Genomic DNA, 16,208 nt, shown 5'->3' on the forward strand with positions numbered 1-16,208 from the left:
TTTATCTTTTCAATCCTAACAGCCTCTCAACCTGGCCTGTGGCAGCGGCATTTTTATGACCTTCTTTTTTCTTCTCACCTGTTCTTAGGCCTGCAAACAGCCTTTGAATTGTGTTAAGTACAGTGGACCTTATAGGCTGTCTTTCACTGTGCTGTTGTTGCTCTGTGCAGTCACTATAGTGAACGTAAGCTCTGGTCACCTTGCCTCTGGTCTTATATAGAACTAACCTTTGATATTAAATAAATATTTGTGATTAGCCTTGCCCAGGTCATGCAACTCTGAACAGGTTATAAGGCAAGCAGCTGCAGAGAAGACACAACACAGAGAAATTAAAATTACATAATTAAGTAGTTTACAAAAGTTTTACATCTCACAAGATGATAGCTATAGCTGATCTAAACGGAGGCCTCTAAACTTTTAGTTTCTTTCTTTGACTGTAGCAGTACCTGATTCACTTTACGTGATTCCCACAGTGTGATAGAATATGTCTCTGGGAAATGGGAGTCCAGTGCTTTCAAGTCTACAAAATGATAAGACAATTTACAATCCTAGTAAATACTGGTACTGTAGCCAGGCCATGTTTAGATTGAACTATGGAAGTTGGTACGTAGGCTAATAAATGTTTTATATGTAACCCTAACCCTAACAACATTGAAATACCAATAAATATTAAGTGGTTTAGGTCAACTGACAATTAACGTTCCTGTAGCTTTAGAGAACATTCCTTTAACAGTCAATTAAGTCATTACCTGCAATTTTCTTAGGAATGTTCCAGCGATTTGCAAAGACTGTTAGGACTAACCTAACTTTTCTCCTAAAAGTCAAATTTAAAATAATTGGCCTTTTTAGTATAGCAATTTCCAACAGACACAAGAGAGTCCAAGATCGGAATATGCATCCTCTAAAACATGCTTTGCCAAGCTGTACTGCTTCTTATCGCATTGTTAGCTTAACCAGAAAATGAACCGAACATTCCTTTGACTACTGAAGTCAGCTTGCAGACACTCTAAGTGGCACCAAGAATGACTAGGGGTACAATGAAACATGAAAACTATCACCAGCATGTGTCTGGAACCCAGGGAGAAGTGAAGCATCAGCTGTGCAATGCCTAGACCACATATTCTCCTGACTCTAACACAAGCTATGGCGGTGGGTGGGCTTGTCTGTACTCATGTGGAGGCAAATCCGGGATCATGGAGGAGAAGGGCGCTTTGTCCCAGCAGTCGCTGCAAGAGGAAAAGAGCGACTGGGTTCGTTGGTCATGGGGAGTGCCTGTGTTATTTGTGGAGGCGACGGCTTCCCATTCCCTGGCGTGGGACCCCCGTAGCTGCAGATCTGGCGGGGAGAAGACCACCGGCCCCAGCAGTTGTTTTGAGAAGAGCCACTGAAATCCTGCCGAGCCACGCTGCCCGGTCGTTGTCTCCGGGGCTGTCTTAGCCGGGCCTTCATGGGTTTTGGCGGAGTTCCAGGATTGGCGGCTATCCCTGCGTACCCACTGCTTGCAGAAATTCAGGTTGCCACACTAGCATCACTCAGAATGGCATGCGTTTGGACGTGCTTACGGCATAACAATCTTATGTGATCCATGTTGTACATAACGTGAGATGTTATACTTTAAAAAGCCAAAATGACCTGGTGTTTCATGCCTGGTTATGATGACATCATATTCTTACAGATACCTTCCTATCCACAACTGTGGATTCTTACTAGACAGTTGCCTTCAGCTATTGTGTTGGGCACAGCACGGTTGCATCCGTTGTTAGCAGTGTGTCCAGGCCATCTGGGACTGCCTGGTGGGGGAATTCATGCCTGTCCCAACAAAGACTGGTGGGCCAACGCTGCTGGCTTCAAAGACAGGTGGAATTTCCCCACCTGTGTTTGTTCCCATCGATGGAAAGCATGTTATCCTGCAAGCTCCACTAACTCTGGCTCCATGTTCCACAACTACAAGGGGACATACTCCATTGTCCTTTTGGCGATTGTGGACGCCAGCTACCTGTTCCAAGTAATGGATGTAGGCAAGAGACAAGGGCACCCTGGCCAACTCTGCTCTCAGTCAGGCCTTTAGAGATGGCACCCTGGACTTTCCTGACAGCAGCCTAATTCCAGGAGCAAAGCACTTTGGACCCCAGCTCCATGCAGGCTTTTCCAGTACGGACACACCTCATGTAGCCTGTTTCAGTAGCGAACATCCCCAGACCAAAGAGGGTACTCAACTTCCGCCTCTCCTGAGCTGACCGTGGAGTGGTGAATCCATTCTGACCATATTCTTTAATATTCTGATCTGTTAGAGACAATCAATGAATTATCATAGCATTGTCAGGCATGAGCCAGCATTTTGAGTATCTCTCCATTCAAGTCAGTTTAAACAATATTGCACTGCATCCCAGATCTGGCTAGCTATCAAAATAACCTTGAAAGTCAAATAACATCATAAAGCCTGCGGTTGCTGCCACAAAGACATACATACAACTTGCAGATTGGTTAGAGGACTTAACTGTTTATCCAGGTCTATGGGGTAAATATAACACGAGATTTGTGCGGTGATGTCAAACTTCAGGGGGTACATGAGTGTAAAGGAAAGCAAAGGCCAACGGGAAAAAAACATTTTTTCCAACAGCATGTTTTTAGATTCACAATTGAAGCTAACAGGTGAATATTTTTTTTTCTTCCCTCGGTGTGTATATCTGTGTGTGTTTGTGTATGTTTGAAGTCTATCAGCAGGTGCATGAAAACCAGGGGTACAAAGCTCTCTGAGGTGAGGATCAGGACCGGGGAAGAAAGCAAAGCTCATATTAAAATTATTTATAGGCAGTTTAAATTATTTTTATTTACTATCCATCATAGCAACATTGCCAGGATAACAGCCACTTGTTGAGTTTATCTTCTGATCATACATGGGCCATTATTGCATTTTCTGCACCATTTCAAAAGGCAAACTTCAATACCTTAATTTTCTTATTTTTTAAAAAACATGTGTGACACATTATGAAAAGGTTTGTAACTCTTTCTCAAGTGAGTAAATGAAAACACTTTAAATTGTGTATTTATTTACTCACTTGTTGGATTCTTAGGTTTAACAACGGAAAAACATTTGATATCAAGATGTTGCTGTGATCTGTGGAATTTACAGCATTAAGGGGTTGATACAAGGACGGGCAGACATTGGGGTAGGGAAAGTACAACTATTTTAGTTCCACTTTCAGAGATTGAACAGTGGTCTGTTTACTTCTAACAGAGTAACGGCACCACACTGAATGAAATTAGGAGTAGTAACAACAACTAACAGGCATGCTTAAAATAAAATGCCCAGTGATAATGACAAATGGAAGAAAGCTAGGGCCCTTAGCTGGCTCTAACTACAAGCTTTAACAACAGGCTCTAACAACAGTCTTTAACAATAGGCTCTAACAACAGGCTCTAACAACTGGCTTTAACAACAGGCTCTACCAACAGGCTCTAACAACAGGCTCTAACAACAGGCTTTAACGACAAGCTTTAACAACAGGCTCAAACAACAGGCTTTAACTACAAGCTTTAACAACAGGCTTTAACAACAGGCTTTAACTACAAGCTTTAACAACAGTCTTTAACAACAGGCTCAAACAACAGGCTTTAACTCCAAGCTTTAACAACAGGCTCTACCAACAGGCTCTAACAACAGGCTCTAACAACAGGCTTTAACTACAAGCTTTAACAACAGGCTCAAACAACAGGCTTTAACTACAAGCTTTAACAACAGGCTTTAACAACAGGCTTTAACTACAAGCTTTAACAACAGTCTTTAACAACAGGCTCAAACAACAGGCTTTAACTACAAGCTTTAACAACAGGCTCTAACAACAGGCTCTAACAACAGGCTCTAACAACAGGCTCTAACAGTGACCACTTGTCTTGCCACTTGTCTTGCAAGAAGCTAAAAAGACGATGTATACTGATGATTCTACTCTGTATGTATCAGCAACTAAAGCCAGTGAGCTCAATCAAAAAAGGGTGTAATTAAAGCCTGTTAGTGCTCCTGCGACATTCAAAATGATTGCTCTCTGAATATGGGTCACATTCCTTATTATGTAAACAGCTGGGTTACATAACTTCATGCAGTGGATCACACGCACACCTAGGACTCAGGTGAATCAGGGTTTCACAGGCACCTGTACGCAGTCAGAAATACCCTAAAATGCCATGAATCAACAAACCATCAACAAATCAGCACCTTCACCTCATCCAGATCTGAAATTGCCCTGAGAGCATAAAGGTGTCACACAATATAGGAGAACTATATCTGATGTTTGATTTGGAAATGCACACACACACACACACACACACTAAAACGTCCCTCTCTTTCATGCACTCTCTTTTCCACTGAGATACGTGTAATGATGGACAGTGGCGTGAGAAGCGGTTATAAGATGCTCGCTCATGACGACACGATCCTGAGTTGCAGGCAAGCCAAAGCAGGCAGTAGTGCGTGTGAATGTGTGTTTCTGTGTATGAGTGTGTGTGCATGTGCAAGAGGAAGCAAAATAAATATTTTCAACAGGAACATTCAACTAAAGATAACCAGGTGAAACCACATATAGTCCTAGTAAATACATTTATGCTTGAAGTTCTAGACCAAGTAACTCTGCTAAACGCATGAAATGAACATGAACTAGCTTTGCACAATTTCCTGTCCCTGAAATAATCCTGTTGTACTTCTCTACTTGACCTGTAGCTGTACTTATAGGCAGCAATGAGACAGAAAGAGAAATGTCACGGTCACAGAGCCATTGTCATTCACAAAAGAGTTTTGCCTTTTCAGTGAATGGGAGTTTCCCGGAGGCTGTTTAGTCAGCACTGACATCTTAGCGCTTGTAAATTGGAAGACAGAACACACACGCATTCCAAGTCTGAGTAACTCCATTGACAAAATGGTGCGTTTCAGTACTGTCAGGCCTGAAACATTGTTGAATATCTGCTTGGAACAGCATCACAAGTCAAGTACCTGTGTTTAATTGCAGTTCATCCGGTAAAACCATTGCTACGACAGTAGATTATTTAACAGTCAAAGTAGAAACTAATTACAAGGAGCCAGTATCTGCTGAATTTATTTCAGTCTCTAGTATTCCAGAAAAGCACAATATCTTGTATAAGAATTGCTCTATTATTATTAGCATAATGATGATACTGGTAAATCAACTCCAATGGATTTATATCTATATAACAATTTTTAACCACAACTTAGCATTAGTCACAACTCAGTATTATTTTGTGGTCTTTTGAATGGTAGTATTAATGCTAGTCCTGGTTATTACTCATGCTACAGATATTAGAACATAATGTAGCATACCTGCCCATCTATTCACTGTTCTTTCTCCTTCACTCTTCCTGTCCCTCACTCTCTGTCGTTATACACAAAAAATGTAGGTCCACATGAAATTAAGAAAGGAGAGATGGTGTCAGTTCCCCACCAATGCATATTTTTATCTTCTCATCTGTGTTCTCTCCACCTCCCTGTTACAAAAGGTCCTCCTGGAGTTTGTCATGCCACATTTCTGAGACCTACACCTATGTTGCATGCCTTTGCTGGTTTCAGCTCTAAGATGTGATGAATACTGTGATGAAACATTCAAATGTATCACTGTAATAATCATCACATTGTGCCACTGAACTAATGTCTTTGTTTGGATTAGAAAAATATGTGAATATATGAATATGTCAAATCAATTCCTGGGAGCCATATGATACATATTGTCCTGTGAGTCGTGGTGCAAGAGTTGTTTTATTGTATGGAAGACAGAGAAAGGAAGGAGGGGGAAATATAAAATAAAACAAATACAAATGCTGCAATATCCGCAGACAAGCTAAGACTGAACTGTAGCACAAGGAAAAGTGCTGTAATTACCGCTGCTTTTAATTGCAGGTGGCGGTTGGGAGCTGGCTGAGAATCAAACTGGAATAAACAGTTCACACCTGACACACAAGGTAAGACAAGGTAACAGGTCTGCTGGCTGTGGCAAAATCTTACCCAATTTGATGGGGTGCTGGAAGTGATTTCTACTCCATCACAGTGGCTATATCTATATGTCTATTTTTAAGTATACTGCACATTTAAAGGGGTATGTTCTGGACTTTATAAAGGTTTATCTGCTTTCTATCCATTATAAGCAGTTATCTCTTCTGTATCCATTATAAAGGGTTATCTCTCCGGTATCCATTGCAAAGGGTAATCTGCTCTGTATCAATTTCTAAAGGGTTATCTGCTATGTATCCATTATAAAGGGTTATCTCTTCTTTATCCATTATAAAAGGTTATCGCTTCTGTATCCATTATAAAGGGTTATCTCTCCGGTATCCATTGCAAAGGGTTATCTGCCCTGTATCCATTATAAAAGGTTATCTGCTCTGTATCCATTATAAATGGTTATCTGCTCTGTATCCATTATAAATGGTTATCTGCTCTGTATCCATTATAAAGGGTTACCTGATCTGTATCAATTTCTAAAGGGTTATCTGCTCTGTATCCATTATAAAGGGTTATCTGCTCTGTATCCATTATAAAGGGCTCTCTCTCCGGTATCCATTACAAAGGGTTATCTGCCCTGTATTCACTATGATGTTTTTTCCAAAAGCTCCTCCCTCAGGCCTCCCTAGCCGACAACTAGCTAAATGTAACATTAAAATGCATCATTAAACTACTGGTTTGCTGCCATTCTTCAGAGGGGCTGACTCAAAGACAGGACAGGGAGTGCTGGTTTGACTGAATGTATTAATCTCTCAGTCGCAGCAGGCCTGCGGGATGGAAAGTGGGGAGTTGGTGCCAAGAACGGGATGAGAACAGGTGCCAGAGTTAGACAGAAAATCCTTATTTTGCTTCACCATGTCTGTTAATGAATAAGCTATTGGCAGAGGTGGTGGAGGTGGTTCTCTGTTTTGGGATACTAAATAGAAAGCAATAGGTGGGCTGGGTGGAAGGGAATGCCAGGGCCCTGTGGGGACAACAGTTTATTCAGGACAGGTGACACCCATGGGCATACACTACACAAGCACACCGCAGCAGGGTGAGTCTGGTTCTCACTCGCTGACTGTCACTCCCTTCCTCTAACACGCATACACATACCTACCTGCTACAATACATAAACACACACACACATTTAGTCAACGACAAGTATTGCGCCATCGAAATGGTAGCGAGGTGCCCACAGGAGCTGTGGCCCCCGTTGTTCTCTCTTTACTGGTTCTTTACCACGACCAACATGTTTAGTCTCCTGCTGTGTGCTGGTCACTGGATCATAGGCCTCTCCTTTTTACACAGCTTAGACAGGACAGAGCTGTTGTCAACATGGAGGCTGAGTTTTGGCATGCACACTTGATTAAGTGCCTGTGAACGCAACTGATTAACAGATGAAGGCGGAACTACAGGTACCCCTGGAAACAAAATAGGGCCACCTCACGCAAGGGTGCTAGTTACATTGTCTGTTGGTTATCCCTTTGCACACTCACACACTGATATCCCACAGTGCACCTCCTATGTTGTCCACACGTGGAAAATAAAATGCATTTACATTGATTATCACATTTAAAGTTCAGAGTTCCCATGGAAACTTACGTTCAATAAACTATCAATTTGAGCCAATATTCAGAAATAGATGTTGGACTTAGGAAGGACTGTAACCCACAGTGGATGTGGGAGAACTCTGGAGCAGATACCAAGAGGTGAACGCCACAGAAGTTTAGAAATCACACCGGAAAGCGGGAAGAACTATCACAAATCTGTGAAATATGAAAAGAAACAACAAAACATTGAACTCACAGTCAGGACTGTTTTCAGAACTCCTATATCTAATGTAAGTTCAATATATGCACTCACATCCTCAGACCTGGTGTTAAAGGACCTGTGAGTAAAGCTGCAGTCCTGGATTTAGTGTGACAATTTCACACAATACCTATTAAACCAAATGCAATCAATCAGGTGACAGGATGCGAGTGGCAATGACGGAAGCCTTATTAACATTGATACCACTGACACGTGCGACAGGAAATATAGTGATGTTTCACAGTAACACTAATATTGACTGACCTGTTTTACATGTAGATTTAAATTTAGTTTCTTGTGACAAACTAGCTTGACCAAAGCCAAGCCCCCCCCACCCCCCACCCCAGCCATAACAGGCATAGCAGGGTTAGCACATCTCACGTGTGTACATTAATGTAGGCTGCATACTGTTAGCACTCATACACTCACACAGTAGGCAGTGGTGTCAGACATCCTGTCTCAGTAGGGTGAAGGGTATTGTTATGCTTGAACCGGGTTCAGTCCATTACTCAACAGGGCCCTGGGGATAAGCCTTCAGTGCTGTTCCAGAAAAACACTGCACACTGCAGATATCTGGCCAAAACACACTCAGTCTGTTCCACACACTGTCCCACAGACAGCATGCACACAAGATGAGACAACTCCTGACACACTAGACGAAAAATTCTGTCTCTGTATTTTTCACTTTCTTGTCAGAGGCATTCATATTAAGCAATTATGCTATAGGGAAATTTATTTTTCTACAAGAATATTGCTTTTTATTGGCATGTACTGACTTCCAGGCAACATGACAAAAAACACAAAGAAACACAATTGAAGAATGTATGGAGATTTTTACGTGTAGGCTGGCTTCCATATCTTAGGAATTTGTATTCCATAATTCATGCCAGTTTTTCATGTCAATATATACTTACGGAAATATTCTTGCATTGCACTCATTTCGAGGAAACCCACGAGTCTGGCCAGTGGCTGTAAGCCTTTCTATTTACACAATAGTTGTAGCGTGCTTCAAAAAAAGAACGCTCAGTGATTGTTTTGATGAAAGTGGTGACCCGCGAAACTGTCCGATGCCTCCCTCTGCTCTCTATACACAACCTCGCGACCCTTGGCACGGCCAGAACAAACATAGTCTGCACGCAATGCCTGGGCTGTGGCAGAATGATTAACCCGTAAATGTTCTGTCAACTCACTCCACTGCCGGCAAACAGCCGGATGTGAGAAATTGAGAGGTATAGCCGACAGGTTATTATACGAATATTCATACCCAATGTTTCACAGTTCTGCACGAACGTTTCACATTTTCCTTTCTTTACGATTTCCTCTCTTCTCTCCGACAGTTTTAATCTGAAAAATATTCCCATGGCACATTATCTGAATAGGGATACTTCACAAAAAGATAGATGATATATTTTTTTGCAGCAACTGTTTTTATTCCCGCTGAACACAGGGTAAGGAGAGACAGGGACTATTACTAATATTTACTCCTTTCCGTAAGGGTAAGGTGAAACAACTGACCCCTCTCCCTATTGTCTTTGTGAACGCACTGCGAGACGCGGGAACGAGCGAGACGCGGGAACGAGCGAGACAGAATGTTGCTCAATTAAACTTGTGTATGCATAAGCTAAGTGATTGCTTTTTGAGGACGATAGTGAGAGCAGATCATCTGATCTGATTACTCTCGTTTCTATCAATTATATTCTTGAATCAGTTTTTCACTTATAGGCCTAAGTATTTTTTACATTTTTGGCTAACATAAAATAATGTGGCCTATAATTACAGTTTTCATATTTTCACCAATTACTGTTTTTTGTTGTTGGTTTTGACCTAGGACAGTTTCAGTAACACACAAGTAGAAAGACTACTGGACTTAACTGCTATAACAATGTTACCTTTTCTTGGGGCAACAGGGATAATGTTTTTCTTTACCTACAGTATTATCTATTCAGCAGCTGGATGCCTCTCTCTACTGCACTCCAAATGTTAGCCCTCTCACTGTGCATTTTAAATTAATCATACAAATGCAAAAATGCAAGATAATGTTCATATGGAGCATTGAAACAGATATCCCCCCAAATTTTCATCTGTGAGATATAATTAAAAAATTTTTAACAATTATTCTCTAACAAGGATAGTCTTCCATACCCATGCTTAGCCATTTTAACATGTGTAAAGGAATGGTATGAATCCCAAATCTTGTGTTACATTCTAGAGAAATATTGTGAAGATCCTTGTGTTTCAGAGACTTTACTGAGTCTGAGGTGTTTGTTCCAACCGTTAAGTCCCAACTTCCACAGACACACATGTAACAGAATGTGATGACATCACGCTGTCTCAAGGGTGAAATATGACTTCTGGGAATGGTAGTTTTTTTAATGGGTCATGGGTTTATTGTGGAATTCAATATAAGGGGTTACAGTATGATGTCATAGTCACACATTCATGAGTGAAGTATCATGACCTGCAGTCACAGATAATCCTAGTAAGCTTGATACCAGTACATGCAAGGCCAGGAAAATTCTTGTTGATTTCCCACTGATAAAATTAAATATTATTTTTATTTACATGCTTTTCGCTAACAACAAGTTTAGACAAATAGTGAAACACTGGCTCCAAAAACGCTGAGTAAAAAATGTGTTTGAAGAACACAGGAACATGTAAAGGTAAAAAGATTAAGGAATATTCGGTACACAATTATATGAATTACAAGGAAAGATTACACACGTCTCTGAATATCTATAGGTAGGGGTGGTAGCTAATAGAAAATAATCAAGGCGCAGTAGCAGCAGCGGTATGTATGTGTGTACATGTTATGAACGTGCATGTGTTGGAGTGTGTTGGTAGATTAAAGTTGTGCATATAGTCTATACTATAGAGTAGAAAAAGGGGGAGAAATGCAGATAGCATTGTGGCCATTCACACAAAGAAATTAGAGTTCCTCACTTTTGGTAGGGAGATGTTTCTGTGTGGAAGCCTAATGACTCAAATAAGACTTGTAGCTTTTAAAGGCTTTTCTTGTGACTGGCCATTGATGGTGTCTTATGAGAGTACCACATCAGGCCTTGGGTCAATTGAGAATAGTTCACTTAATTAGTCAGTGGTTCGTAAGTTTCTCCTCACAGAGCCCCAGCAGTTCCAGATGGGAGCACATTAAGGAATTAAGACGTGTTGATCTTCATACATAAGCAATGGCTATAAAACATGAAATAGGCAAACATCTGAAAACACCCATCTCCACCATTATGGCAATGAGTGAGAAGTATAAATCAACTGAAGCTGTGATAAAGACGTTTGTTGAATCTTGGGGTAACCAGGGCTCCAAAACTACATTTGGATGCCACATTCTTATCAAAAGAAAGCTTCTTCTTTCATCAAGTAGAAATGTTGTTGGACTTTTGATTGGAACCAGGATCTATGGTCAGAGCCGTGCACAGACATTTTGAAAAAACTTACTGAATCTGTAAAATGGTCCTCCATGGACATGGGACTATGCATGCTCTTCGGCTGGCCCAGCCCGCAACGGATGGACAATGTATGGACACATACAGACAACACGTGAAGACACACGGACAACGCGTGGACACCCTCGGACGACGCGTGGACACACACGGACAATGCGAGGACACATTCGGACAATGTGAGGACACACTTGGACAATGCGAGGACACATTCGGACAATGTGAGGACAACACATATGTGTCGATACGGGTGACATGCCTCACGCATCACACTTGTTGATTCTGAGAGTAGGGCAGGGGCTCATGTGCATCTACCTGTATATGGTCAGATGAGACAAGAGAGGATTTAGCCAAAAACATCTGAGGTTGATTTAGCGTTATAAGAGAGATGGTCATGCATGCAGAAAAACATCTCCACTCTGTGAAGTATGGAGGTAAATTTGTAATGTTTTGGAGCAGTTTTCTTCCATGGCATAATGAACTTTGTCAAGTACCAAAATTGGGTTGCCTCTGTCAGGAGGCTAAAACTGGGTCATAGTTGGATTTTCCATCAAGATAATGATCCAAAGCATTCCCCCAGATGTACACAATGGCTTACTGACAACAGAAGCCAACTTTTGCAAAGACCATCCCAGTCACCTGATCTAAAACCAATTGCAAACATGTGAGGCAAGCTGAAGAGGGAAGCCCACAAGCAATGACCAAGGATTGAATGATCTGGAAAGATTTTCAATGGTTGGATGGTCACAAATACCTTGCTGTGTTCTCCCAACTCATCAAACATGATAAGTAATAAAGACCTGTAATCTTGCCAAGAGGATTGTGCAAAAAGTATTAAATGCAAGTAAGCCAATAATTGTGACATGTTTTTGAGAACAATACAGAACAATATAATACAAGAAGTGCTAAAGGACAGAACATACAAATGTAAACATACACTACCATTCAAAAGTTTGGAGTCACTTAGAAATGTCCTTGTTTTTGAAAGTTCTTGTTTTTGTCCATTAAAATAACATCAAATTGATCAGAAATGCAGTGTAGACATTGTTAATGTTGTAAATGTCTATTCTAGCTGGAAACAGCTTAGTTTTAATGGAATATTTACATACAGTAGGTGTACAGAGCAACCAACAGTCCTGTGTTTCAGTGGCTGAAAAGTGCAAAATAATAAAAGGTTTATCATTTTAAAAGGCTATGTGATCATTAGAAAACCATTTTGTAATTATGTAAAATTTGGTGCTGATTATAGAAGCAATAAAACTGGCCTTTAGACTAGTTGAGTATCTGGCGCATCTGCAACTGTGGGTTCAAATACAGGCTCAAAATGGCTAGAAACAAAGAACTTCTGAAACTCGTCAGTCTATTCTTGCTTTGAGAAATGAAGCCTATTCCAATGCGAGAAATTGCCAAGAAACTGAAGATCTCGTACAACGTTGTGTACTACTCCCTTCACAGAACACTGCAAACTGTCTGTAACCAGAACAGAAAGAGGCAGTGGCGTTCTTAGGCCTGGGTGTTCGGGGCTATAGTCCTGGATCTTTTATGAATAGCCCCGAATCTCAAATTGACACAAAGAAATTATAATAATAGAATAACCCCTGATCTATTAATCTATAAATATGACAATGTAGATGTGTAGGCCGCTAGCATGTACATTGACATTTTCCTCATGTACATTCAAAACCTTGTACTTTCTGTCCGAGATGAGTTGGGGGCTAAGCCCGAATGTACTGTGATCCTAGCAACGCCCTCTGGAAAGAGGAGTTGGAGGACCTGGCACACAAATGAGCAAGAGGATAAATACATTAGTGTCTAGTTTAAGAAACAAATGCCTTACAGGGCCTCAACTGGCCGCTTCATTAAATAGCTTCATTACAATCTAAACATTGTTATGCATCTTCAATGAAATTACAAATGTCATAACACGTTAAATAATGTACTAAAATGTGTAAATTGTGTTGCAGTGTGTTCAGATCTTAAATGCTTGATTTCACAGTACACACAGACACATACATACACACACATAGACACACACACCTGGTTTAAAGTAGTGTGACAGGTGTTTGGATATTGCGTGCAAAAGGAATGAAGACTTCAAACAGCCATTAGACTCGAAATGAAAGATTCTTTAGGGGAGTTTCAGTTTGCTGTGGGCTAAACAAAATTTTGTTTAGCGTGTGAGCTCAGTCACCTCCAAAATTACTGGCAACTTTGATGAAGATAAAAAGAAATATATAGCCTACTGAATGTGCACACCCAAAAGGAAAATAATATTATTTTATACTAGCTCAATTGCTCAGAGAAAGAGATTGTGCTTGACCTCATTAACACAATCTCTTAGACACAGGCCTTTGAAAAGCCAACTCACATTTACTCCCCTGGTCATCTTAACTTTTTAATATCTTGATATGTTTTGGTCTTATTGTAGGATTGGCAACCTGGAGCATGGCTACTCTCTACTTTTCTTCCTTAGTTCCTGCCTTTCTAGGCAGTTTTTCCTAGCCACTTTGCTTGTCTTTCTAGAGAGTCTTTCCCTAGCCACTTTATTTCACACCTGTTGATGTAAAGAGTTAAGATAATACATTTTATTTATTTTAGCTCAAAACCTGGTCGCAAATGACAGGAGGTTAAAACTGGTCTACGAGTGAATCATCCAGCTAGCCACTAAATACCATCAAATTTGATTTGAGATTGACCAGAAAATGTATATTTTGCAATGCCCATCTCAGTCTCTACACAGGGATTAAGTACAATACCATTCAAAGGTTTGGGGTCACTTAGAAATGTCCTTGTTTTCCATGTAAACACACATGAAATAAGTTGAAATTAGAAATATAGTCATTAACAAGGTTAACAAGGTCAGCCTTGCAGACCTTTGGTATTCTACTTGTCAATCTGAAGAGATTTCACCCTATGCTTCCTGGAGCACCTGTTTCACAAATTAGTTGCTCTAATGTCTCATGCTCATTTGTGCACCTGGGCCAACTTCTCTTTCTATTCTGGTTGGAGCCAATTTGTGCAGTTCTGTATAAGAGTAGTACACAGCATTGTACGGGATGTACATGTAATAGCCTTCATTTCTCAGAACAAGAATAGACTGACGAGTTTCAGAAAAAAAGTACTTTGTTTCTGACCATTATGAGCCTGTAATTAAACCCACAAACGCTGATGCTCCAGATACTTAAATAGTCTAAAGAAGGCCAGTTTTATTGTTTCTTTATTCAGCACAACATTTTTAAGCTTTTAAGTTTTCCAATGGTCAATTAGCCTTTTAAAATGATAAACTTGGATTTGCAAACACAATGTGCTATTGGAACAGAGGACTGACAGTTGCTGATAATGGGCCTTTGTACGCCTATGTAGATGTTCCATTAAAAATCTGCTGTTTCCAACTACAATAGTCATTTACAATATTAACAATGTCTACACCATATTTTTGATAAATTATCACCTGAGGGTATAATATGTCTGGACATGCTATGAACTCTATTGTGACTAGATAGTATGATTGATTGCTGTAGTATAATTGATCTCTACTGAATTACATGTATATCCAACTTTGTAGGTGGAACACAATATTAGCACTCATTAAGCAGGTACGTAATAATGAACAGGGAGTGTTAGTCCTTAACAATAGGATGAAGTTTTCAAATTGATGTAATGATAAGAATGCTGGAGCTGTATGGAATGTCCCTCCCATGGCCTCACGCTACCTTGTACTACTCTCACGATGCTGCGCATATTCCTATTATATGTTTTATGTTTGTACTGAATAAATCTGACTTGTCTGTGCCCTGTACCACTCAACAGCCCCATAACGTTTGCTTTAAAGCAGCTCTTTGAAATGTCATGTTTTCCTAAGTTTACACGCGAAGGTACCTGCCGGTGTTGGTATTACCGTGACTATCCAGGGCAATTGCTGTTTGGTGGATTTAAGCAGTTGACTTCAGACAGCCGCTTGCATGCCTGCATGAAACCTGAGTGGCAGATCGCATGACTCCAAAGCTCAAGATCCTCGCATTTACAGAAGCTATAGCGCGCAAATATGTGCACCTCCGTGCCCAAGAAAAAGTCTCACGTCCTGCGCTCTTTGTTCTGTAGAGTTTAAGACCCTTGTGTCTTTCCAGTGGCTGCTGCCTTCGCGTGACTGACCAAGCAGATTTAGGATTGTCCCGAAGACCAAGCCCACCCCTCCGAGCGGGAGCTCCGCTTTCTCACGCGAACTGCAGGACCATGGACGCAGCGCTTGGGGCACGGCTAGTGGGTGGCAGGCGAGAGCAACGACTCGGACTTCATTCGTTATATTGACCATGCCAATAAAACGGTGTGGATCTTGGTGCGGAAAGGAACAACGGTGGCATTCTAATTAGTTATTACATCGTCTCAATACTATGGTAGTCATATACTTCTAACAGCTATAATATTGCTTTTCAGACCGTAATTGAAACAATGCGATTTTATCTGACTTTGAAGTGACCCTTGACATTTGTCAAATTAACCCAAAGCCTCCACATTTCTGGTAGCTTTTTGTTTTAATTCAGGATAATGAATGATTCTTTACATTTTTATTTAGCGAACCAATACTTCTTTTAACTATTTTGTGTTTGGTTTTTGTATTCAAATATTGCAGTAATTCGTATACATGTGCTTTGCTTTGCAATCTTTGAATATACAAATAAACAAACACATTCAATATGTATTAGGTATTGTTTAAAATGTGGGTGATGCTCTTTAATAACAACACATTCATACACTGAAATGTGCAGTGAAATGTCCTGAAATATCCGGTGAGTGATGCTGTAACTTATTTATATTGACAAATAACGTTACCCTACATTCACAGCATACCCCAAAACAAAACACTATAGGAAGGTTTAAATGCAGGCATGTTGCCGTATTGCAACAAGGGCAATTGTCATAAATCCATGTACAGATGATGTGGAGAAAAACAAAAATAA

Source organism: Esox lucius, chromosome 2 (assembly GCF_011004845.1).
Source record: "Esox lucius isolate fEsoLuc1 chromosome 2, fEsoLuc1.pri, whole genome shotgun sequence".
NCBI lineage: Eukaryota > Metazoa > Chordata > Actinopteri > Esociformes > Esocidae > Esox > Esox lucius.